The 27960-nt window shown below is 41.6% G+C and overlaps 1 long non-coding RNA gene across 1 annotated transcript in view; it reads right to left on the reverse strand.

Moving 5' to 3' along the window:
* Positions 1-607: 607 nt before the first annotated feature.
* LOC126259573 (uncharacterized) overlaps positions 608-27960 on the reverse strand; it is a 37824-nt gene continuing 10471 nt past the window's right edge. Inside the window, exons 3-4 of the long non-coding RNA XR_007546530.1 lie at positions 25807-25998; positions 608-3908 (exon numbers count right to left, since the gene is read on the reverse strand). This is a non-coding gene — a long non-coding RNA (uncharacterized LOC126259573). The remainder of the gene's footprint in view (positions 3909-25806; positions 25999-27960) is intronic.

Here is a 27960-nt window from a genome sequence, read left to right on the forward strand (position 1 = left end):
ATTTCAGAACTGACTTCATAATTTCCTTATTCAATATATTACGCTTACATGATCAATATTGTTAAGAGCGTATAAGGGTTTGGAGAGGGACGCTTGAAAGCTATATGATAGAGTGGCTGAAGAAACATGGTACAGAACTACATATTCCTCTTTACTGTTAGTCTTACTGTGGCCGGTGTGGCCGAGCGGTGCTAGGCCTTCGGTCTGGAACCGCGCGACCGCTACGGTCGCAGGGTCGAATCCTGCTTCGGGCATGGATGTGTGTGATGTCCCTAGGTTAGTTAGGTTTAAGTAGTTCTAAGTTCTAGGGGACTGATGACCTTAGATGTTAAGTCCCATAGTGCTCAGAGCCATTTGAACCATTTATTACTGTGTATTTTATGATTGTAAGACGTATGTGTTCATTTCAGATGCCGAACTCGTGGATAAAATAAACAAATAAAAGACAAAAAGCGTTTTATTTTTGATTCATATGAGGCATCTGTTCACACAGACCATTAGGATCAAAGAAGTGAAGAATGCCAATGTAAATATCACGTAACAATTTAATTTTGTAATAAAATACAAATGTATACAAATGATACGGTACATAAGTAATGTAGAGCCTTAGCAATATTTTATTTAGGAACCATGAATTACTTACAAAATATATGTTTTTAACTTGAGGAATGCCATTGTACATAACGAGTTCCCTAAGTCTTCAGATCTCAGTCCTATAACTATAATCAATTCGTAATTTATGGCAAACACACACACACATACATACAAAACATTTTCTGTCATACAACATTTTCCTCAATAGTACGGTCGAAATAAACCAATAACATTTCCGTTTCTACTGTTATGCAGGGACACTTTTACCTAATCACAATACTACTACTACATCATTCAACACAGCGACTTCCCCTATCTGTTTCCGCATTTGTCTTCTTTCCGTGGTCAACTGCGGCCCTGAGACAACCTATTGCAGCTTCACCATTTGCTCTCTCGTTACTACCACGTATCTTCGAGTATGCACGGAACTGCAAACTGTATGTTCGAACAATAGCAGCTCAACCTAATTTCATACTCTTACATAGCGTAGAATCTAGACCGCAATCATCATACACTTCGGGCTGGAAATCTTTTCAGGGATCAAACCAGTACACGTTAACACTGGCATACGTAAATACAGATCGGGACACAAGGCGTGTGAAATTTTATAAGTATAGCTTGAGGAAAAAACTAAACTGCTAGGTACACCACATTAAAGTCAGCGTAATAATGTGTTTAAAAACACTTTCTTGGTCAGTGTAAGGCGTTTGCTGTACCAGAAATTGTCCTTCTGCCCTACAATATAAGACAGCCCATCAGAAAGTACCATACATAAAGCACGTCTGTTACCGTAAGAGCACGGAAGTCGATATTTTGTATGTAGAAACATACTTGCACGAAACCAAATTTGGTTGTTTTACCTGAGGCATCATGGATGATAAATGCGACACTCTTCTACCCTATCGCGCAACTTCTCTATAAATGTGGTCTTAACTAAGAAACACCTGCTCACAGTAAGCTATTAGTAGTCCACGGCGACAACACATTGGATCTACGTGCTGTGTTCCGATGGCCTCAGAGGTTTCACCACAGTAATTATAGCATCTAGGAATAGCCATCAACAGTCATTATAACTTGAAACGCGTCACTCATTGGTGAAGACAATCAATATTACGAATGTATAAGTATGATACAGTTCGTGATGCATGTAGGAATGGCGAAAATATTCACTTCAATGAAAATCGAACAACTGGGACATGGAGAAGATTGTGTACACTGAATTACATTTCTCTTCGTAAGGAACTGATTTCAATTAGAAAGGAAGTGTACGACGATCTGCAAACTTAATGTAGGACTCGCTCTAGCCCTAAGGCGAAAGGGACAGGAAGACGTGTATACGGCACCGAACAGTTAGCAACTTGACACATAACGTAACAAATTGTTGGCGTTCTTTCGTGATCTCAGGAGAGCGATTTGCGCCGTATTCCTTTGATATGAAACAAACAGTACCAAACAACGACTTCACCAAACTTCAGCACACCGTGGGAACGAAATAGGAGTGTCAGTCTGAAGACAATGAGTCACCGCGCAATAGTGTAATCAGGCCTGCAACTCAAGTTATCAAGTCCCAGTTCGAAAGGTTGGCCAAGTGGGACCGGTATTGGTGCCACATCTTACATACAATGCTGAGACAGTACCATCTGTTTGGACGATTGAAAGATCGTCAGCGTGGTGTAATGGTTCTTTATGTACGTGACCATTACGGCACTCCAACCCCAGTTCTATATACCAGTAATATCGTACTACATTTCTGCGAAGTAACAGACTTTTTTGTGACAATATTCACGTTTGGTTTTATTAATGTATAGGTACTCCGATGTATCGATATATTACAGTGATATGCTTCTTGTGTGTATTCATTTCTGTGAGACTGTCATAATCTTTGAATTACTTGTAACCGTTTTGGCGCGAATGCGCACAGAGCAGTCTTTGTTTCACTTTGCAGAAGTTAAGTTGTTATTTCGCTTTGTAAAAGAACAGTCAAGCCTTGAGTTTGTTTAAAGTGGAAATGAGATATATGAAGATTGATACAAAACTGTTTTCTTGATGGTGTGACAACTAAGAAGAAGTATATGTGAATTTACAAGAAGTTTAATAAAAATGTGGATCGTGAACACCAAGTCAAAAATTATTTCTACCATACCATTGTGCTGATCTGGGATTGTTTGATCACTAAGAATTTCCTGAAAAACGCATTTGTTAGGTCTTCAAATATTGCTAAAATACAGATCTGGACCTTCTAGCAGTCAAAGTGGAATCACCCTAGAATCAACAAGATGAGCCATTACAACTTCGACGAAATCTACGTGGGAATCCATTCAAGATAAGTGCCAAAATTAATGAATTTTTTACAGTGACTTCATTATTTTCATTCTGACGATACCATCCACAGTCAATAACTTTGTTGTTTGCCCGATAAAGCGAACATATGCTGCGTGAGTAACGTTATTAATCTGATTTCTAACCTACTTTACAGGTGGTGGTATTGTTAGAGTGGGAATAAGTTTCGATGAGCTCATCGCGTACGTTAAGTAGTGATGTAATGGGCCGACGTACATTGTTATCAGAGAGGCAATGAAGTCTGCAGTGTAGTGAAGCAGAGAAATTATATACTAGTGCCTTTTCCCAAGGAGTAAAGTACCAGTGCTCCTAGCTTCAAAGTTTAATTTTCGTAGTGCCTATCATGACCAAGTGACAGTGTACTGTGAGTTAGCTTTTGATTGATCATTGTAGTGAGCTGAAGGGGACAATCACATGTAACAGAATTATACTTGTTCTCATACGAGATGATGCGTACTTCAGAAGTCACAGTGGTTTGGATTTGAGGACAGGCTCCACCAGAGAGTATGTTCTGGCGATATTTGACTCGACATGAGAGTCGTCATTAGCAGGCACAATCAATACGGATTGGAGACGGCGGGTATGCATTCCAGGGAGCAACTCTGACTTATAAGTCATATCTCAATAGTTATCTTTTATAGAATCATTTTCTGTGAAATTCCCTGTTGGTACTGATACGTTCCGTGCGTGAAGGTCACAGTAAATGCAGCCGCGGCGGGAGAGATTTCTCTCAGTTGTAGTTATGTGATTTGTTCTGCGGACACGAGGTACGGGGTTCGTTTCGGGAGAGGGAAACCAGGCAGTAAGTCGCTGTGTGACGTCGTGGCTCGCAGGTCAGGAAAACCGCAGGGCAGCAGCGCTAGTGGGCCGCAGCTGGCGAAGTCTCCTGCTTCTGAGGCGGACACGGAGGAGTGGGGCCCCGGGTTCGGTTCCCGCCACTCTGCAAGGCGCCCGGCCGCTGCGCTGCGATCCGCCTGAAAATAGCCAGGGGCGCTCTCTCAGACAGATGCTGCCAGCAACGAACCAACCGGCAACACGTAAGTTATATTTTGTAACATTGGTGTGTAATACATAAATTACACGTGACAGATGAAAAAGAATCGGTACCATCAAGTCGAGTATTTCCCCAGCATGAAACTGAGTTTTGTCAGTAACCTGTACCAGCAATTAAATGGGCGCCGAAGGGAAACACGGACAGCAGAAAAGCAGAGCGCATTATTACATAAATTATCTGTATTACTAACAAGGGAAACTCCCCATCGAACCCCCTTCAGATTTAGTGGTAAAATGGCCATCAAAAACTGAACACACATCAAGAGTGAAAACAGGAAGAAGGTATATTGAACTGTGAAAAAAGAAGCAAAATAGAAACAATTAAAGGTCCAAGCTCAAGATGTGGAATATCGAGCGCGTTGGAAGAATTATAGAGACGTGGTTCTACGTTCACAGCGGTAAACTTCCAAGAGCGAGATCCCTTTTCAAATCATCCTATTTCTCGATTTTTTCACGAATTATGAACTGTCCGTCCAGTCAGTACAACGAAAAACCAGTCCAGAGTTGCAAATTTTACTTTTTTTTCACTCGATGACTAGTTTCGGGCCGAGGAGCGTTTTCAAATCATCATACAGAGCAGGAAACTAAATTCACACTCATGTATAACACAGCTGTTACTAAATTTTTAAGCGTATATCGAAAATACAGAACATATCGTTTCAAGACTTAAGTAACATAGTCAAAAACTCACATTAACATAATTTACAGCACAATAACATCGCTTACATTTGCTATGTCATGTATATATCGTGCTCATGTCTCATACATAAAAGCAGAAGTCGTACTTCATCGCAACGTACTCTAAGTGCTCCAGCCTTACAACTAAAGCAGATGACAAGAGTTGTCAAAGATGCACTTACTTCCAAACATTGTAAATCCGTCGATAGCTGTGTGCAATTATATTACTTTTACTGCTCACAGGTCAGACTTAGTTGAAGTATTGTGTACTCGGTAATCGGTGACGAATGTCACTTAAGCGCACATACATTTTTACAGTTAATTAAAAGCGTGTATGAAAGCATAAATGTCATGAAAAGTATACAGAGAAACAGTCTATTTATTACTGGTGCGCCAGACCGCGATTGTATTGTAACGTAGTGACTTGAGATTACATACAGATACACGGAGACCAGGTTATTGACATATTGTACACACGAATGATTCATAAAGATACAAATTTCAAAAATATTTTAAGTTTATATTATCTGACAATTTATGATAAACAAATCTGTAGCTATAGTTCTGCTTTATATTACACCAAGATGCATTGGAAATGATAATAGGAACCAGTAAAGATATACGTCTATCAGTACACTTAAAATTCATTGCAACAATACTGCACACGGACAAATGAGAAAACATCCTTCGCAAAACCAAGTACATGTACCTTACATTAAGCAAAACATATCGCATAAACCACATTATGCGTCTGGAACACATAGGTAAAAATAATTCTAAGACATGCGTCGAATAAAAGTATGGGCTACTACAAACATTATCATAGGTCATCAGTGTGTGAAGATTACACACAGAGAATAACTTAATGACATTTCATACAGAGGAAGTTTCATAAGCTACAACTAAACAAAACCAAGCAGATATTTGGAAAGGGAATAAAAATTCAGGGAGAAGGAATAAAATTTTAGAGGTTTTTCGATAACATTCTAATTTTGTCAGAGACATCAAAAGACTTCGAGCAACCATTGAGCGAAATGAATAATGTCTTGAAATGCAAAAGATCAACAAAATTAAAACTGTGGTAATGGGATGTAGTCGAATTAAATCAGGCGACACTAATGGAATTAGATTAGGAAGTGAAACACTTAAAAGTAGTAAATGATTTGTGCAATTTTAGCAGCATAATATAGATGATGGCTGAAGTAACGGAAAAGACAAACTTATTAACTTCTAATACCACCTTGGATTTAGGGAGTATATTCGGAAGGTATTCGTCTGGAGTGTAGCTTTATGTGGAAGTGTAGAGTGGGCTATCCACAGATCAGACAAAAAGAGAAAAGAAGCTTTCTAAATTTGGTGCTACAGAAGAACGTTGAAGATAAGATGGGTAGACTGAATTGTGAATGAGGTGGCACTAAGTCAAACTGGGGAAAAATGGTATATGGCGCAACTTGAGTAAAATAAGGGTTTGGTTTGGCTGGACACATCATGAGACATCAAATAATCGTTTGATTATGGTAAATGAGTACAAATGGATATAGGTATCAATACTTGCGCAGAGATGGAAAGGCTTGCACAGAATACACTAGCGCGGAGAGCTGCATCAAACCAGTTTTAGGACTGAAGACCACACAACACAGTACACTCCGTAAATTCCATAAAGCAGCCTTCAGTTCTCAAGAAAATCGGTCCAAAGTAAGTTTAATAAACACAGCAATCAGTTTTCAAAGAGCAATGTTTGTTGTTTTTTAGTTCAATGTTAAAACGAACTTCACTGTGAAGCGGCCTCGTAAAATATTGGGCAAACCAGGAAAGTTTTTATATGAAATACGTCATAAGTATTGTCTAAGAAACAGAAGAACACCACCATGAAACAACAATAGTAGGTAACAATAAGGTCAGAAACACAGGACGTGAAACATCAGCGTCCTGTAAGAATTTGCATAACTAACAATGCAAGATTTAGATTAACCTTATTGTAACAAAATTGTAAATTAATCGTAAGCTTAGCATGTAAATGAAAAATTTATCCTGAGTGATGGCCTGATTATGAGCTGAAGTACGAAACGCGTAACAACATGTGTAACTGACTTAGCTTAAAATGAATTTTGGATAGTGGCTTGTATCCGAGTGCATAAAATTAGTAAAAAAATTATCGTACAGTCTCGCAGTTGCGGACTCTCAATCGCCAAACAAGGCAAGAGATTTTTTAAATAAGATTATTTAACTCTTACAAATTGGTCAGTGTCATTATTGACCTCTTGTAGGATTTTCATCGTTCCTACTCCAACCCTTTTAATATTTTCGTCTGATGGATGTGCCTCACTATTCAATGCACAGAACATTTTCTACACTTTCTCCTTTGATTCAGTGCACAAGTTAGCATCAAAGGTTCCTAAGGCGACTGATTCAGAAGACAGGACGATAAATAATGTCACGGTTTTCCTAAACCACGTAAAGGATATCATGATCGACAAATTGACGTGTAAAATTCAAATAACGTGGTTTGGCGTCATTAAGTGCCCAGAAATCAAGCTTCGACGTTCTCAGTCATAAGGGAGACACAGATATCAGAAACTGTATTGTCTTGTGATTATTAAAATTCATCACGGCATATGAACATAAATAGCTTTAGACACCCACTATGCATGTCGCATAGTCCCTGGAGCACGGGAAGGTGCTTCATTACATGCTGATCGGATCAGAAATATCGCATTTAATTCTAATTCCACGCAGTCCTCTCTCGGTTGCTTGCTCCCAAAGTATATGCAACGAAATCGAGGATTCGGGACACACAGACTTGATCCAAACGTGCCTTGCTTAATTTCTGCTTGGAATTTATTATCACCGATTCTAGACCACATCATTTGAAATTCTTTAGAGGCATGTAAAAGGTTCCGTAGACAGTAGTGAGTAGTCATTATATGTATATGAATGTGACGTATCAAATGAAGGAAGGCAATGGTCCTGTGGATGACGAGATGGTTGGAAACGGAACACAAGATCTCGCTCGTATTCCGTTCGAAGATACAATCCTGGCATTTTCATGAAGTGATTCAGGAAAACCGTGCAAAATAGAATTCTGGTCGTCTGGACCGGGGACTGAACCGCCGTCCTCCAGAGTTGCGATTCCAGTGTCTTACCACTACCTTAGACACATTGCCCTCTGTGGACGGTCTAATATTAGTCTGTCCTTAATCAACCACAATGTGCACATACAGAAGGCCTTGCAAACCAAGCACACATCCTTATGAAACAGTTCCCTTTGTTAATTGTATGCCTGTAAGTGTGAATCAGTCAATTATTAAATAGAATTCGCCTTTTTACAGTAAAAGGTTTGCACTGCTAAAATGATTCTTGAGCCGTGGTAAAAACTGCTGTTTTGAAGAGCGCGCCGCAGCGCGTAGTGTGAAGCAGTCGCCCTCCGTTTCTGGCGGTGGCGCCGCTGAGGCAATCGCAGCTTTGGTGTCTCCCTCTGATTGGAAAGGGGAAAGGTTGCCTGTTCACGTGCATTTAAGGGGCGCTATGAGCTCGCCAGTCGGTCAGTCTCCCGTCCCCAGCTTGCTAGTCTGCCTCTCGTCCGCATTTGTTAGGCAGTTTGTCTGTCGTTCGGAGTGCTAGTATGTCTGTCGTTCGGATCAACCTTTAAAGCCGACCAAATCAGTCTTTCCACTCGGCCAGTAAGAGAACTCAGCGAGTGGTCGCCTGGCCGGGGCTTAGTTCCTGCATCTGAGTCTGCGCGTTAGGCCGCCAGTCTGCTCGAGTTTGCTCAGGCAATGGCCATTGGCGGTTGGATCGATCGGTTGGTAGGTCGCGCACTGATTGTGAGACACAAGATGACTTGTCCGTCTTGAGTGTCGGCGCATGTGAGGTCGCGACGTGAGTCCAGTGGGCCGCGCCGTATAGCGAGGGATAGTGACTTCGCGGTCGACACGAGAGCAACAGGAGTCAACCCACGACATCAGTCTGGCCTGTGCGAGCTGCGACGCCGTGAGACGGGAGATCGTTACGCCTTCCTGCGTCCGTTGAAGCGGCTGGCAGCGGACGGTTCGGGAGAGCGATTTGGGGGTGCTGCGTCAGGTCTTCTCGAGAAATCGCAATTTATAAGAAGTGATTGGTGATATGTTGTTTGATTTACTCTTGTTCAATTCTACTTGTTTTCTTGGCGAGGTCACCAGCCGCTTTGTTTTGGGGTTGTCCCACCATTCTTCTCCGTTTGCCCACCTGCGGGAAGGTGGTTGTTTATATATTGTGTGGTCCGTTTTTCCCTTGTGGAGTAGGGGTGGGTTAGAGCAACCTGCGGTTCGGGTTGTTCGGTAATCTCCCTATCAATCTACCATACGTTAGTAGCGGCCTCTGTCATGTTTGTCGGATTTGGTGTGTTAACGAATTTATTGCTTGGAGTTTAACGGCCTAATACCTGAAATATGTTTCGATCTTTGGAAAGTTTGATATTAATGCATATGATCTTGAGAGGCGATATCTGAGTACTGTAGAGCATCTTAAGTATTGTTTGGCCAATCTTGTAGAATTTTATATAAGATTGCATTTCATGGGCTTTTATTTAAATGATCATTTTAGTATGTAAAGTTGCCACCCTTTCACCGTAAGACTTTTCTTAGAAGTTAAAATCAAGTTGCACCTTCGGTGGCAAGGTTAATATTTTAATTGTTAGTGTTTTGTAGCATTTCCATCCCTCCTACGGGGGGTGCATAGTTTGTGTACTTTTGTAAATTGTTAAAACTCTTAGTTTAAAGTAATCTGGTGTGTTGCAGATTTGCACCAGTGCAGTCTTTCAGAGGCTGTTGTGAGCGGTCGTAACTACGGTCGAGTCAAAAGGGAGCAGCAAGGATCTCTGCCCGAAAGCTCATGAAGTCAAAACTTGTTTCTTTCTGCCTCTGAATAAATTGTAACTTTGATATTTAGAGGTTGCATTCTGATTATAATTTTAAATCGGTTTCTTTAAAAAATGCTTTTAGGCACTATTAAAGTGAATAAAATTCCCATTTGTTAAAAGGAATTTGGTTATGATTTCATCAGTTACTCCCTGGCAACTACTTCCATGCTTACATAGTGTGATTAAATGTGTTAATGTTCTTGATGAATCACTAGTAAGTAAAATAAATTCTTAAGAATATTCTTCGAAAATAAATCACGGTTCAATTCCAAATGTGAGATGATTAATAACTAATTTCGCAAATGTGTCATAACAATGAGTATCAAATTATGACTAGAATAGGAATTAGTTCAAATGGTTCAGATGGCTCTAAGCACTATGGGACTTAACATCTGAGGTCATGAGTCCCCTAGACTAAGAACTACTCAAATCTAACCAACCCAAGGACATCACACACTCCCATGCCTGAGGGAGGATTCGAACCTGCGACAGTTGCAGCAGCGCGGCTCCAGACTGAAGCGCCTAGAACCGCTCAGTCACAAAGGCCGGCAGAATAGGAATGTCGCTGCTGGTTTTCTGGATAAGTGTTGAGTGTTTAGTTTTGTCCTGTGTTTTATTCGGGGAAGGGAGGGGAGGGGGGGGGGAGGAGAGAGCAGCAACAATCTTGTGACTGGTTCGATGTGGCACGCCAATTGATTCCAGGGTCCTCAATTGTTCGTTGGATATTTTCCCCGCTCTGTCTACCTGTGCACCTCTTACCACCTACTGCTCCTTCAAGTACCCCATGGAGGCTGTCCTCTGATGTCTGAACACAAGTTTTTTCGTCCAGCCCCTTCTTTCCACATATTCATATCCTCGACTGTTCTGTGGAGGGACATCTCATTTCTTCTTATCTTATCGGCGCTCCTCAATTTTATCATTCTTCTGTGACATGTCCAACGCTCAGTTCTCTTCCTTTCCGGTTTTCCCACGCCCTCTTTATTTCTGTTACTGAAATCAGTATTATTTCGAAAAGAACTCTGAACTTTCTTTTCACAGCGATTATAAGTATGATGCATTGTATATGTTGGTAACAGTGCAGATTTCTAGTGCCTGTAAATGATTATCTTTGCTTGTATTTATTTTTGTTTCGCTAAAACAGTTTGTTCATGTGTTCTTGAATGTTTGTTACCCAAGTGCTACATATATTTGTGGAAGTACACGTCCTTTAGCGTGCAATAAATACGAACTGTGCCACACATCAAGAAATGCAATAAAAGGAAATTCGATGGTAACCAGTTCACAAACAAAGCAAGCCACATTGTTGAAAGTAACCTATGTATCAGTTCTTCAGGTAAGAAACTCCCACATGGCATGCCTCCCGGTGATTCAAATTTTTGTGGTAGCAATGATGCTGTTTGTAGTGGATTTGTTGTTATTGATGTGGGATCTTATCTTCTTTGATAAAGGAAGTGGAGAAATGTAAACAATGTGATGGCAAAGACTGTATGGAAGTAACTGAAGAAGAATCTAGCAGGAAGGCTTAGCGTCAAAATTAGTTGTTCTGTGTAGATTCTGTAATAAAACTACCTCGAAAATGACTTTGAACATTGTGCATAATTCAGATGATGTGAATTTGAAGTTAATGTGCGCAATGCGTGCAATAGAAAAAGGAAAAAATGGCTACTCAAACGTTTTGTGGTTTGATGGACCTTCCTCCTCCTCCCAGTAGGTTCATCAAGTACATAAAAATTCTTTTAGGTGCCTTGACGGTTGTGTCTAAATCATCTATGAAACGTGCAGTTGAAGAAACCGTAAATATTAGTGGAACTAGGGACATTGCTGTTGCACTTGATGTCACATGGCAGTGTCGAGGACTTCGTTCCTTGAATGGTGTTGTAAGTGCTACTTCTCTGGAGAATGGAAAAGTTGTTGATGTTGAGTACTTATCTAAGTACTGCCACACCTGCCACAGTAACACTGAAGGACATATTGAACATCAGTGTTCTAAGAATTATGATGATTACAGTGGAGGTATAGAGTGTGATGGAGCTCTAGAAATATTTCAGAGGTCGGTGCCAGTTTATAACGTTAGATATATGAAGCACCTAGGCGATGGGGACTCTAAAGCTTTCAATAAAACTGATGAGTTCAATGTTTATGGTAATACCTTGCTAACAAAACTGGAGCGTTGTGGACATCTGCAAAAGAGGATGGGTGCTAGATTGAGGAAGCTACAGAGAGAAAAGAAAGGAAAGTTGCTATCTGATGGAAAATCTCTGTCTGGCCGAGGCAAAGTAACAGAAACTGAAACAGACCTTCTTCAGAGTTATTATGGAGTAGCCATTAGACGAACTGCACCTCTGAATGATGTTACAGCAATGAGAAAAGCTGTATGGGCCACCTACTTTCAAAAGGAGTCCACAGCTGACCACCCTGTTCACGGACTTTGCCCTAAAGGAGCTGATTCTAGATGTGGTTAGCAAAAAGCAAAAGAAAGCGGTCAAATATACCATCATAAGCATTCTCTTCCTGAGCCTGTTATGAGTGAAATAAATTAATTGGACTCCTATCTTCATCCGCAATTTCCCCACAAGTTGTACATTTCACAATTCAGTTACAAATATTTCCTAAAGATTATGAAGCATTCCTCTAATTTTTTTCTGTAACTTGCAATAGTTCATACATATGCAGTAGACCTAAACTTTATTGCAGAATCAACTAAATTATAGAAAAAATTAACATTTTTACTAGGAAAAAAATTATAAAAATTAAAATGTAAGATGTGATGTTTTTTGCCCTTGTAATATACATAATAGATGGAATGAAATATGTCTGCTAGCTCAGCCATCATGTCATGCATATCTGTAAAAATTTGGTCTCCTTCAAATGTATAACGCTGGATTAATTGGTACTTCAATTTGAGGAAGCATTTTGGAAAAGAAATTGCATCAATTTCTTTGTAATTTTTAATAACCTTAAGCAGGTTCAAAAACATTCAAAATACTTCTAATTTGTTTAGAAAGTGTGCTGCATTACTTGATATCAACAGAAAATCTGTAAAACATATACATTATAAACAGTGCCTGAAAGTAACCGGTGTTGATTGTTAGATAATATTGAGCCGGAAAAGTACCCTCTATCTTTAAATTGTGAGCGCTGACCAATCAAAGTTAGACAGCTCGTCCACTGTTGGTGCAAGGCACCTTATAGGTGAGATTTTTTTTAATCTGACAGCTGTCAACTACAGAAATTGTGATTACATTCAATAAGAGATCATATTACGTCACACTCATGACCAAATGTGAGTTTATTTGGCTCTTTCAGTTATAGCTGAATATAGTTATAGACATTTCCTAAATTATTTACGAACTAACTTACGGCAGTTTTCGTGTTCTATGTTCTTTTGGCGCTTCCTCCTAAACTCTGACGCCATTCCTTTAGTTAAGTTTGGGAGTAAAATGGGATCTTTTGAGTTTAGATAATCAAAATTGACGGTCAAAACTACGCAGAATAGATATCTGAGAATCTGTTTTTTTATATGTGGATCACTTTGTGACAGGTTAGATAACACAGCATGTTATGGCTTGATTTTCTTACACACGTAAGTCATTTTATTCACGAAGGCCGAAGAATTCCATTAGTTCATCTACCAAATGGTTCTCAATCCCGATTTGAAATTTATATCTTATTTCATTTTTGCTGTTCCACGTTATTTTCGTCAGTATTTACTTTGATTACAGTCCATATGAAGTGCTCATTAGATTGTTCATTCAATTAATCAAATCTTGTAATTCTTCTTCATATTGCTTCTTCAGTCTACATCCACTTTATTCCGAGAATTTTTGTCTTGTTGTTCCAATAGTATTGATCTCTGTTGTTTTGTATACATATTGACTATTCCCCATTTTTACGCATAGCTTATACCTATTATCACGAGAATTTCGAACATCTTGTATCTTGTCGAACGCTTTTTCTACGTTAACAAATCCTGTCAAGAGGTCTTGATTTTTCTTAAATCTTGCCTGTGCTGGCTAAGCTGGCGCTAGCACACCATGTGGCAAAGAGATTTCGAGTAAATCGAAAGAGGCCAAGACAGACTCGCAGAAAACGCGCCGCCAGCGCCCTCTCGGCTGCCAGTATTTAGATAGTCGCCGGGGACCAGAGGGCCAGTTAGTTCGAGTTTGTCGGACCTAGTGAGTTTCAGCGTGTCACCGAGGTGGTGCCGCAGTCTCAGCCTTTAGCACAGAAACAGGCCGCACACAGTAACCTTATAGTGAACATAGCGGACTTGTACTTCACCAACAGCGAGCCTAACGCGGAACACACCACGATTGTACCACGCAATAACTACCTAAAGTAGATTTCTATTCTTACAAGGGAACCTCCCCATCGCACCCCCCTCAGATGTAATTATAAGTTGGCACAGTGGATAGGCCTTGAAAAACTGAACACAGATCAATCGAGAAAACTGGAAGAAGTTGTGTGGAACTATGAAAAACATTCGTAAAATATACAAACTGAGTAGTCCATGCGCAACATATGCAACATCAAGGAGAAGATGAGCTGAGGAGTGCCGTGGTCCCGTGGTTAGCGTGAGTAGCTGCGAAACAAGAGGTCCTTGGTTCAAGTCTTCCCTCGACTGAAAATTTTGCTTTCTTTATTTTCGCAAAATTATAATCTGTCCGTTCGTTCATTAACGTCTCTGTTCACTGTAATAAGTTTAGTATCTGTGTTTTGCGACCGCACCGTAAAACCGTGCGATTAGTAGATGAAAGGACGTGCCTCTCCAATGGGAACCGAAAACATTTGATCGCAAGGTCATAGGTCAACCGATTCCTCCACAGGGAAATACATCTGATGTATTCTATACGACACTGGTGACGGCATGTGCGTCACATGATAGAAATATGTTGTTGACCCACCTAACTTGTACACTTAGCGAATGGGTAAAAAGATTCTTCTACCTTGCCCGATTTAGGTTTCCTTGTGGATGTGATAATCACTCCCAAAAAGGTGATGAAAACATAAGAGTTTGTCACATAAACTGAAAATAAAAAATTAAATTTTTTCACTCGAGGGAAGACTTGAACCTAGGACCTCTCGTTCCGCAGATGCTCTCGCTAACCACGGGACCACGGCGCTCCTAGACTTACAGTCTCCAAGATGTTGCTTATCTTGACATGGACTACTCAGTTTGTATATTTTACTATTTTTTTCATAGTTCCACATAACTTCTTCCTTATTTCTCGATTGATCTGTGTTCAGTTTTTCAAGGCCTATCCACTGTGCCAATTTATAACTAAATCTGAGGGAAGTGCGATGGGGAGGTTCCCTTGTTAGCATTCAAGAATCCAGCTAATAATTGTGTGCAGTTTTGTGCTATAGAAAGGGGATACCGAGAACCAAACAACATCCTCTCCCTGTTCCCATGATACAGCTCTACAGGAACAATGAGACGACATAAAAGACGGCGACGAGGATTTAAAATTGTACCATTATCAATCTTAACGTCAGAACTGCCTCTGTGATGCTCTAACCTTTCCGAGGCAAAACTGTTCGTCATCTAACAGATTCTTAATTTTCTTTTAAATTTTTACTATCAAAAGGTCTTGATCACAATTTATTTTTTACGGTGACCGTTTTCGAACCTCCTTCTGCTGGAGAGGTTCTTACTCATTGGTCTGAAGATGACCACAGTAGTGGTCGAAACCGGTCACCGTAATAAATAAATTGTGATCAAGAACGTTTTTTATAGTAAATATTCGTAACACATTGATCAATGTTGACTCCCATAATGTACTCAAAAGTAATTTCTTTTAAATTCTTTTGCATATTATTCTCGTCAGCATGCTGGTTGCATATTGTGCGACAGTTCTCGCATTTATCTAGAGGAAAAACTAAACAAGAGCAGTACTTCAATCAGTTCTCATTTATTTTTATTTAAGCTAGCAGTTTCGGCACTTCGCTGGTGCCATCCTCGGGCTCCGATGCACACTGTGAACTGATGTAAAACAAGTGTTGATGTAGCATCCATAAAATAAGTCTAGATTCCGTGGATATTCTTCTGAAGCGAGTACCTTAACGATTAGATGGTTCAAATGGCTCTGAGCACTATGGGACTTAACTTCTGAGGTCATCAGTCCTCTAGAACTTAGAACTACTTAAACTTAACTAACCTAAGAACATCACACACGCGAGGCAGGATTCGAACCTGCGACCGTAGCGGTCGCGCGGTTCCAGACTGTAGCGCCTAGAACCGCTCAGACACCCCGGACGGCTGATGATTAGACAACAATACTTATCGTCCAACCACTGGGGTACTTACTTCAATAAAATATTCACGGAATCCAGATTTATTTGATGGCCTCTACACCTAGCATTGTGCTACATCCGTTCAAATTGTGCCAGGGGCCTGAGGATGGCACCAGTGACGTGCCGAAACTGGTAACTTGAAGAAAAATGAGTAAGAATACGGGTGTTGTTTAGGTTTTGCTGTACACACTGTTTGATCAGCCGCTACTGTTTGATTAGCCGCTATGCCGAGCCTGCAACGGATCCAGGAGTTCTCGCATTTATCTGCCATTGATATTTTTGTGACTGTGTGCTCTGTATCCTTCCGAATGTTCTATGGTATGTCTGATATCACACAGGTTCAACAGAGGAAATTTAATTCCTGACAGTTTTATTAACCTTCGTCATTACTAAATTGAGGTCTGTGATGAAGTGCAATGTGGAAATCGCAGCTTAGGTCACGACAGGCGCGTAGCTAGAACATACCCTCAGCCTGTGAGCGACTTGAAACTGCGCCAGTAGCTCAGTAGGCATTAATGAGGGAGCGTTCAAGTAATGCAACACTTGTTTTCTGAAAGTAGATTGGTTTCATTCAGGATTCCAATGCACAATATTATCCCCACTCTTTTCGGACAAAGCCCTGTTTTTCAACATAATCTCTGGTCAATGCAACAGCCTTACGACACGTTATTCAGAGGGCTTGTACGACCGCATTATACTACTCTACGGTCGACGTCGGGGCCAATGTTTTACTGCCTCAATAACCCTCCCATCATCATGTACTGCTTCCCGGGGAATGCGTCCTTCATTGGATCAAACAAAGATGGAAGGTGCGAGATCCGGGCTATTGGGTGGATGACTGAGAACAGTCCAATGAAAGTTAGCTACGCAGACTTATGTGAGACCTTGCGATGCGTGGAGATGGAGAGGTTCATTTGCATTTTTGTGGCGAGGAGCACGCTGAAGTCGTTTCTTTTTTTTCCTCGACGGTACGACAATACACTTCCAACACTTCCGAGTTGATTGTTGCACCATGGACGAAATCGAAAAGAACAACCCCTTCAGGGTTCCAGAAGAAGATCACCATAACTTTACCGCCTGAGAGTGCAGCTTTGAACCTTTTCTTCGTAGGAGAGGTGGTGTGGCTCCATTACTTGGATTGTCGTTTTGTTTCCGCTTCGAAGTGAAGAATCCATGTTTCATCGCCTGTGACGATGTTCGACAAAAAATTCTCACGATCGGTCTCGTTACGAGCAAGCAACTCCGCAGCAGATGGTCCTTCGTTGCTCTTTGCGGTCTTCTAAAAATGGTTCAAATGGCTCTGAGCACATCTTAGGTCATCAGTCCCCTAGAACTACTTAAACCTAACTAACCTAAGGACATCACACACATCCATTCCCGAGGCAGGATTCGAACCTGCGACCGTAGCAGTCGCGCTGTTCCGGACTGAAGCGCCTAGAACCGCTCGGTCACAGCGGCCAGCTTACGGTCTTCTGTTAGATGGCGAGGAACCTAGCTGACACACACCTTCGAGTATCCCAACTTGTGGACGAGTGTATCAGTATTGCCAACAGAGGCGTCAAGTTTGTGCAGCGAGTTGTGTGATTGTGATCCGTTGATCATCTCGAACGAGAGTGTCAGCACGTTCCAAAATTACAGGAAACACAGCTGTGTGCGGCCGGCCGGCACGCGGGAGCTTGGAGAAGTCCGCGTGACCATGTTGCGATGATGGCAGATGTTTCCCCCAACGACCCACCGCTTTCGTTCACAGGGACATTCTGCAAGCGCCTATCAATATTTTCAGTGCTCTGTTTTTCCGCCAAAAGGAAATCGATGATAGCGCCCTTAGCTTCTAACTCGTCTCCATTACAGACGCCATTTTGAAGTCTACGTACAGCTCCGACACGCATCGAAACTTTATGAAACAATACGGGCTGAAGCGGGAATTATCCACGACATCCCGCAACAAATTCCACATTTTTTTCAACCGATATCGACCGAAAAAAAGGTGTTGCATTAAACATCGAACGCCTCTCGCGCAGTCAGAAGGGTGGAGCTCTGGTGGTGGCAGAGAACAGGTGACGAGCGAGCGGGCTGTCGCGTGCCGCTTTTCCATCTTACCTCTGGTCTCTCCCTGACATACGCCCCGCTGCTTGCTTGCGCGTCATGAGGCAACAGCGTCGTTCCTTTTTCCCTTTGCGAAAACATGAGGAAGCAGCCGATGCGGTCTGCGACGCCCGCGGCTGATGGATGGCTGTGCGGTTCAGTGAAGGGCCGAGACAAAGGCCACTGCACCGCCGGGGGAGAAACTGCCAGCTCAGTGACACGTAGACGCTGCTCACTGGCAGCGGAGACCAACACATCGAACGAGACAATCAGGGGAAAGTGGCAGCGGAGAAGCCAGTGAAATTAGCGTCTCTTGATCTCGGCGGAAAACGAGAGGCGCTCGAAGGACATAAGAGGTGCGTGCGGAAACACTTAGCGCTTTCTCTGGATTCATTTCTCTTATAAATGGTAATGTTCAATAAAAGTGAGCGGTGTCTTGAAACTCGCACTTTCCGAGAACCGGCAGACGTACGTGTCTCGAGCTTTACGTGGGCCGAGACTATGCTGCAGGTCACGGTCCTTCTTCTTTTTTTCTTTTTTTTTCAGGAGGCGCAGCTTTCGTTCCAGTTCAGTGGAAGCTGACTGACTGCTCCGTTTATTAGGAAGCAAGGGAATTTCAAACAGGTAGTCCCCGTGCTTCCGTGCTTCGCGGAGGAACTTCACTTTATCGAATCCCACATGTAAGACGAAGCATCTGTTTCACGTTAAACGCTTTTTGACTCGATAATGATACACAGGGGCATTCAGTTGCCTCTACCGATATGTTTTATACAACCCTCAACACCTTCAAAAACCATATGAAACATTTTCATATTCTCTCGCTTGCTACGTGCAAGTAAAAAATGAACAGGGCCTTTTCGTAGGAAATTTTATGTAGTTAAATTTTGCACTGAGATACGTTTTCGCTGGAGGCCACTCCTTTCAGCTTACTCAAGAAAAACGAGTTTCAAGGTAACTTTTCCACGTTTTTCTTGAACAATTCGAAACCTATGGCCTCTAGCGAAAATATATACCAGGACAAAATTTAACTACATTAAAGTTCGTACAATAAGGTCCTGTTCATTTTTTTCTGTAGGACTCATACTTTGTACGTAGCAAGCGAAAGAGTGTGAAAATTTTGTGCGTGGTATTTGAAAGCGTTGCAGGTAGCATAAAACCCATGGGTAGGGGCAGCTGAATCACCGTGTATATACGTCCTTGTTTCCACAGCATCTTAATGTGCTGTCATGACAAGATACAGTTGCTAAATTTTCAATTTTGAGTTTCTAACGATCTATGAAGTTTTTTTTTCAGAAAAGCAGTACTAGATCATTTCCGATAGTCTTCATTCATTCTTCTTAAGTTACTCATTGTCAGTCGATTGTCCTTTAACAAACAGCATTGTAGAGCCAAAACACATTTACAGATTAATAACGCCATTGTGTCAAACCGGTCCTGTATTTAAGGGGATGATAGGAGGGCAGATGCGCGAATTCTGTATCGTCATTCTGTTATGAAGTATCAAATTGTGTTTTTGTGTCCTGTGAACGACCATGATGAGCACTTTTACAGCTTAGTGTTGGGTTTGTGCTGTTACGAATGAAGGGAAGCGAGAGGGTGAAACAGTGCCGACACATAGCCAACTCCTCTCGAATAGTACCGAGGAGGATGTAGAGCCTAACGTCCCCAGGCCATGGACGGATCATCATCAACAGTGTCACATGCCGACACAAGACACTGCGGAGAGGTTTGGAATTTAATCGAAGACACTGGCGCACGGCTACAGAGGCAGGTTAAAACGCCACGACAATACGTACTTTACGAAGCCATAAAATAAATGAAATTCGGAATATCTCACAATAAGCGAAGACTTCGTGACTAACAGGACACAGTAGATTGTCCTCGAGGCGTATGTTCATCAGAGAGCAGGGTATTGTCAAGAGTGCCCGAGGGAAGTGTGTCAGGACCGTTCTTGTTCTCCAAAAAACACAAATGAAATGACGGATAGCGTGAGCAGCAGTCTGCAACTGATGATGGCGCCGTAATGTATGGGAAAGTGTCATCTTTGAGTGACTGTAGAAGGATACAAGATAGAATTTTTATTTATGTTGGTGAATGCCAGCTTACTCTTAATGTAGATAACTGTAAACTAATGCAGATCAGGAAAGAAATCTTGTGATTTTCTATCATAGTGTTTGTTGTGACCTGCGAGAGACGGTCACGTCGATTAAATGGCGCGGCGTGGCATCGCAAAGTAATATGAAATGGAATCAGCACGTAAGGGCTGTCGTAGGGAAGACGAATGGCCGATTTCGGTTTATTGGGAGAATTTTAGGAAAGTGTGTTTTATCTGTGAAGGAGACCGCATATGGGACACTGTTGCGACCCATTGCTGAGTACTGTTAGAGTGTTTGGGATCCGCACCAGGTGGAATTAAAGGAAGACAATGAAGCAATTCGGAGGCGGCCTGCTAGATTTGTTACCGGTAGGTTCGAGCTATACGCAAATATTGCGAACAATACGAAAGTATCGGGAACTCAAACGGGAATCACTGGATGGAGGGAGACGTTTTTTTTCGAGGAGCACTATTGAGGAAATTTAGAGAACAGGCTTTTGCAGCTGCCTGCAGAAAGATTCTACTGTCGCCGACATACATTTCGCCTAAGGATCATCAAGATAAGTTCAGTGAGATTAGCGTCATACGGAGGTATGAAAAGAGTTCTTTTGGTATGTCTGCGAGCGGAACAGGAAAGGAAATGAATAATAGTGGTGCAGGGTACCTTCAACCATGCACAATATGGTGGCTTCGGAGAACGTATGTAGATGTAGCTGTATACACACTGACCTACGAAATAGTGTATATGGCAGAATTATATAACACACACACACACACACACATAGCGCGCGCACACATATGTACAGCATGTAACGAGACAACGACAGTAAATTTTTTAGAGAAGGAACACGTTTTTACATGAGAAAAATGTTAGCGATACACCTTTCCCTGCTAGGATTCCATGAAGGTTTAGACACTAGTGAGGTTCAACTGCGTTGTTCAGACTACCTTATGTTCCATCTTGTTTTAGAGAAGTTGCTGAAACTGTCGTCCGTTTACATAAATGCACAACTGGCGTATGCGTGTTAATGGTTGTCTAACAGGCTCATAAAAACCAGGTACTTTGCGAGTAGTAGCTGCGTTTTCAGCCAGACGGGCAACCAGCTGTTCTGCAAGGTTTATACGTGCCTCGAAAACCAAAAAACCCGCACAAAAAGAAGGAATGAGGTCAGCAGAAAGTGGTAGCCACGATACTGGCCCAAACCTCCCAAACGAAAATTTGGGGAAAACCTTGTATAAATGTTCAGCGACACCAGTGACAAAGTGTGGGGGCCCCGTCATGCTGGAATCATAATCATGTAATCAACCACCAAGAACTTGTATACATCATTAGAAACGTTCGTGTAAACATAACATAAAATAAATAACAATGCATCCTTACCAGAACGCAGCAAGTAAAAGCATGATTTTTTTTAGGGGTCATACCACAGGTTTGTTGGTAACAGAAACGAAGCGTCAAGTGTTTTGGAATGCCCTTGGGCTAGGGATCATTTGTATAGCCAGCAGAAGGATCGGCTTATGTTTCTGTCCTACAGTACAGTATCCAAGTACACTACTGGCCGTTGAATCGCTACACCACGAAGATGACGTGCTACAGAGGTTAAATTTAACCGACAGGAAGAAGACGCTGTGATATGCAAATGATTAGCGTTTCAGAGCATTCACACAAGGTTGGCGAAGGTGCTGACACCTACAACGTGCTGACATGAGAAAAGTTTCCAACTGATTTCTCATACACAAACAGCACTTGAGCGGCGTTGACTAGTGGAGCGTTGTTGTGATGCCTCGTGTATGGAGGAGAAATGCGTACCATTACGTTTCCGACTTTGATAAAGGTCGGATTGTAGCCTATCGCGATTGCGGTTTATCCTATCGCGACATTGCTGCTCGCGTCGGTAGAGATCCAATGATTGTTAGCAGAACATGGAATCGGTGGGTTCAGGAGGGTAATACGGAACGCCGTGCTGGATTCCAACGGCCTCGTATCACTAGGAGTCGAGATGACAGGCATCTTATCCGCACGGCTGTAACGGATCGTGCAGCCACGTCTCGATCCCTGAGTCAACACATGGGGACGTTTGAACGACAACAACCACCTGCACGAACAGTTCGACGACGTTTGCAGCAGCATGGACTATCAGCTCGGAGACCATGGCTGCAGTTACCCTTGACGCTGCACCACAGACAGGAGCGCCTGCGATGGTGTACTCAACGACGAACCTGGGTGCACGAAAGGCAAATCGTCATTTTTTCGGATGAATCCAGGTTCTGTTTACAGCATCATAATAGTCGCAGCCGTGTTTGGTGGCATCGCGGTGAACGCACATTGGAAGTGTGTATTCGTCATCGCCATACTGGCATATCACCCGGCGTGATGGCATAGGGTGCCATTGGTTACACGTATCGGTCACCTCTTGTTCGCATTGACGGCACTTTCAACAGTGAACGTCCCTGCGAAACCCTACATTTCAGCAGGATGATGCACGACCGCATGTTGCATGTGCTGTACGGGCCTTTCTGGATACAGAAAATGTTCGACTGCTGCCCTGGCCAGCACATTCTCCAGATCTCTCACCAACTGAAAACGTCTGGTCAATGGTGGCCGAGCAACTGGCTCGTCACAATACGCGTCACTACTCTTGATGAACTGTGGTATCGTGTTGAAGCTGCATGGGCAGCTGTACCTGTACACGCCATCCAAGCTCGGTTGGCTCAATGCCCAGGCGTATCAAGGCCGTTATTACTGCCAGAGGTGGTTGTTCTGGGTACTGATTTCTCAGGATCTATGCACCCAAATTGCGTGAAAATGTAATCACATGTCAGTTCCAGTATAATATATTTGTCCAATGAATACCCGTTTATCATCTGCATTTCTTCTTGGTGTAGCAATTTTAATGGCCAGTAGTGTATTAGTATTATCCCAGATCACGTAAGAAACAGATTGCCCAATCGCATGGTCTAGCAGGCTACACTTGTCAGGGAACGGCCACCAGGCGGCAACAGCGTCACACCCTTACTTGTGGAATCAACCACTAGATGGCACTCCGTTCTATGAAATATGTGGCAACATCGGCCGAACGCGTGCAGCTTTCCACTATTTGGCGTCTGTGAAGAACAGCTGTTTCTGACATACCGGTGGTAGTGGATCGAGTCGTCATGCCGTGGGCCTGCGAGTATATCAACTGTGGAAGGAGTAGACGAACAAATTCTGAACTAAAAATGTTCAGATTTCCCGTTAAAGATAAAGAAAGGTTATGGAAGTGGATTTTAAATCCAGGTAAATCAATGAGTTAGTTATGAGTAAGAATTAATAAAGAGCCCTAAGCATTCGATCCTATCTAAAATTTGTCGACCTCATATTCTGATATAACGTGGCAGCCCTTCCTTTATTTTTTTCGAAGATATCGTTGTTAAGTGCGTACATGAAATTATATTCGTTTACAACTAACAGTCGTGATGACTGGGTGTTGTGTGATGTCCTTAGGTTAGTTAGGTTTAAGTAGTTCTAAGTTCTAGGGGACTGATGACCTCAGACGTTAAGTCCCATAGTGCTCAGAGCCATTTGAACCATTTTACAACTAACAGTAACGAAATGAAAAATGTGGTTATACTTAAGAACACTTACAGAAATACCTACAAAGGAAGCAAAATCTGTTTCTTAAACTTACAGTCTCAATGTGAAAAATATATTGTTGTTATAGCTCACCTAATCCCTATACATACTCTATGCAAAATAAATAATTATGTCGGTAATGTCAGGACGCGAAACTCACTGCTCACTGCAATATTTGTCAGTAAATTAACGGATTATATTTCAAAGACGTTGAGAAGATTTTGAAAACTTTCTAGTGTTAACCTGCACGTGGAGATCTTTTTTTACCACCATAATCCGTATCAGAAGAGCTGTATAACAAAGAGGAAATAGACGGCATGGAAGGCGAGTGTAAAATCTATGTGACTGCAATACAGTCTGCATTTAAACAGTAACTTACGAGAAATATTTGTGTGCTACTTTTCATTTATTTCATTTTGTATATGATTGTGAGAAGTATCCCTACAGTAGAAATAAACTTGGTTTGTAGAATTACAGGAGTTAATCTACATTCTTCGATTGAAAACTCGGGAAAAACCATAGCCAATCATGGTCTACAGTCAGCTGTGTGACGAATGCATTTCGCGCGCAGCGCTCTAGCCGAACAAAAATCAGCGTCATTCACGTCACAGAAGATACAGCGTTGCCAGTTCCGCGACATGGACAGGCCAGTTAGCATTGTAGCGTCGCCTGCGACTTCTGTTGACTGACGGGAAAACTATTTTTATGGTTGCCTGTTCCGCCATAAGGACGGTCAATCTGTTTCTTGTGTGATCTGGGGTATTATCCACTTCCTCCTGCTTGGGCAAATGGAGCAATGATATATTTCTAAGATCTGGATCTCGAATAACCTCGAAAATTTTCCTGATATCTTTATCGATTTCCGAGATACAGAGGTTCAGTTACCCTACTTATACACAACAAAGATATTTATATCTCAGCACTGACTCCCAAAAGCCTCTAGCTTAACTGTCTGTCATGATCCGTCATCTGTAACTGAAAAGACGATTTCTGGAACGAGCCAATAATTTGCTCTGTTTTACCTTCAAAATGGTGGCGAGACTTGACTGAGTGTGTCACTCAGTGCATAGCGACATTTTGTGGGAAAATGATTAAATGTAAGAAGGAAACCACAATTATTCGTTTTGAGCTGTATATTATTATTTTTCGCTTTGTTTGTCGGCACTGACTGTTAGTACATAAAACCAGAACTAATTGCAGTACTTTGCTTAATCATGTCAGAGCCACTCGCTCCTTCTTTTCTTGGTGCCTTTGCCTCACAGTTGCGCAAAGTCGGCGTGTTTACAGTCAGATGTGGCAGGGTTAATTTAAGGGGCGGCCGGATGCCCTTCTTGTCGCCACCTGGTTACGCGAATGATGATAAAGGAAGGATGAGGACAACACAAGGACAACACCAACACCTAGTCCCCGAGCAGAGAAAATTCGCAACCCGGCCGGCAATCGAACCCGGGACGCCGTGATCCAGAGGCAGCTACGCTAGCCACTAGACCACAATGTCCGGACGGTCATTTCAGACACTGTGTCGAATATAATTGTTTCATTGTCGTTCTTGCAATACTGTGTCATCTTTCTTGCACTCTCAAGCCTCTGTCCCAAATGTTGACTTTATCGACGTTTTCGCTCACACTTCCACGTCCTTCGTCGTCGATTCCACGACTGCTAAGTTCCGACTAACATTCATGTGGCGTCGCTGCCCTCGTGTGTGTCACATCTAATAATCACGTCGCCAGCCTGCACCGACTGACAGGAACATGCGGCTTTCAGATCATCAGAGGACCACATTACGCTCCTGAACAATTTTTTTTTTCGTCATGAAACTTTTCTAATCAAAAAGTTGTATCAAAGGGGTACTGAATTCTGGGGAAAAATTAGTTAGTCGTTTACGTATGAAGACATTTAATAAGGTGTGGATTAATAAAATGTACGGTGACATCTCTGGCGTTGCTGAGGATATACTTATCTTACGTACCTTCCCCATTAACAACAAAAGGAAATTTTCTTTTCAAGTTAAACATTCTTTACAAATATTTGAAATATTTAAATTTTTAAGGAAATGGAAATCTTATGCTGTGTAATTCACATAAAATGATAAAAGAATATGAAAACTGAATAACTGAAAAAACTGTCCACAATATTACTGGTTTACGTGGCAATTACCTCGTAGTTGGGCGGGCAAATGCTGCTCAGCTGTTGACGCAGTGCCTTGGTTATCTGAAGAACGGCCGGCGCGGCGACACTGGAAGCCTGTGCCTGTGGTTGTGGTTGTGGTTGTGGTAGTGCACGTGTTCGTGCCGGCCATCCTCCTCGCCTAGCCAGGGCAGGGACAGCCCCAGGCGCCACTTCCTCGCACTGCAATGACACTCAGATCTGTAATCTGTACGTAAATGCTACAACGAACTCTGTTACGAGTGAACAATTGCCTCTAAGTACTAATTAATTTTGGTCTATAGCCGTCAGTCAACTAGAATTCTACCGTCGGGTTTCATGACCATTATAGTGACCTAGCGAAAGGTTAAATTCGTATTATTAATGAATATGACACAAAAAATAACGTAACAGTCATTAAAACCACAGTTAAATGCACTGCACATGTTTTTATTAGCCAAAATATGTTGACAAACAGCTTAATACAGTGTTGGTACACCTTCAGAACTCAATACCAAACGGACTGTATGATGACGTACATTTGACAAATATTTGATGTCTTTCCGGAGGAATTTGGCACCATACCTCTAACCACAGGTCAGAAAGTTCCACTAAAATTACCAGTTGGTGGTTTATGGGCACAGGTGTGCCACCAAATAGCGTCGTAGATGTGAAATTGTGTGCGTATCAGGCGAATTTGATGCCTAACACATCAACGTGAGTATACGGTCATGCCCCTGAAACCACTGAAGTATGATTCTGGTCTTGTGACGAGAACAGTCATCTTGCTGGAAGGTGCCATTGCTGTTGGGCAGGGCATCAGCCATGAAGGGATGCAGGTAGTCAGCTATAATGTTCATTTGGTCCACATCGGTCATGTTTCCTGTGATGACTACCACGGTCCCATGGCGCCCAGGCGCAAATCGTCAATTATATAACACTGGAGCCACTCGCCTGTGCCATAGCACAGTGCATGTCTCAAACAGCCATTTGCCAGCATGAAGATGTGTCCGCACACGATCATCGCCGTGGTGAGTTTCAACTAACCTTGCCCGAACAGTTTTTATTTTATTTTATATTATTTTTTTTTATTTTTTTTATTTTTTTTTTTTTTGCAAAATAGCATAATCTGGCATCATCAGCAGAAGATGACAAACGTTTTTTTAATGGCGGAATTTGTACTTTAATGTGCTGTAATAAGTTACTAATAAAGTAATTTGTCACAATTATGCTACTACATGGCGATGTATACAGCAATCTTCTACAATTTTGCTATTACATAACGGTCTATAAGACAGTTTGTTACAATTTTGCTGTAACGTGACGATGTATAGGCTAATTTGTTACAATTTTGCTATATTACCATCAGCAAATAACAAATGTTTTGCACTGCGAGATAAAGTTACAGCCCTAGCATTATGATCACTACAAGGACTGGCTGACTTTGATATCAGTTTTAGCAAAACGAGAACGAGTTTCCGTCAAATAATATCTACAACTAAGATGTGAGAATGGCGTCGATTAGTACAAAGATCAAACTATCCTAATCAACAAGTGCCCTTTCAGCTGCAATTGGATTGGCAGAAGTATCATGAGTGTTCTGCAATGTTATAGAACAAATCTATACATACTTTGATACTCAATACAGATAATTTTTCGTTTGTTAATGAGTGTGGTACAAAGATCAAACTAAGCTCATTGACTAACCTGTAAGTTGTGTCAGCAATGTCAGCATATGAGCCATGAGTATTTTGCTGATTAAAACATACATTTTTGATGTTTAAATGCTTAATTTGAGGGTTCAATGAACCTGGAAAAATGTTGTACTACTAATCAAAGCACTCTCGTGAATATTTGAAACTTTTCAGTAAATTACATCAATAGTGTAAATATTCTACTCATGTTAATATTTTAAAAATATTGTAAATAATTAAGTTCTGACAGTAGTACCACATGTATTTTGTACAACAGTTGTTTTATGTGTTTTGCACTAAAGTCTTTACATATTTTGATAGATAATACAGACAATAAAATCGAATTTTTGTTCATGATCAAAGGTACATATTTCTATTTGTGTATTACGATAAGCAGCCTGTGTGTATTATCCAATCAAAAGCACTATCCATTTTGAAAATTATTTTATTATGGTGGAATGATCGTATTTTT

This window comes from Schistocerca nitens, chromosome 5, assembly GCF_023898315.1.
Source record: "Schistocerca nitens isolate TAMUIC-IGC-003100 chromosome 5, iqSchNite1.1, whole genome shotgun sequence".
NCBI lineage: Eukaryota > Metazoa > Arthropoda > Insecta > Orthoptera > Acrididae > Schistocerca > Schistocerca nitens.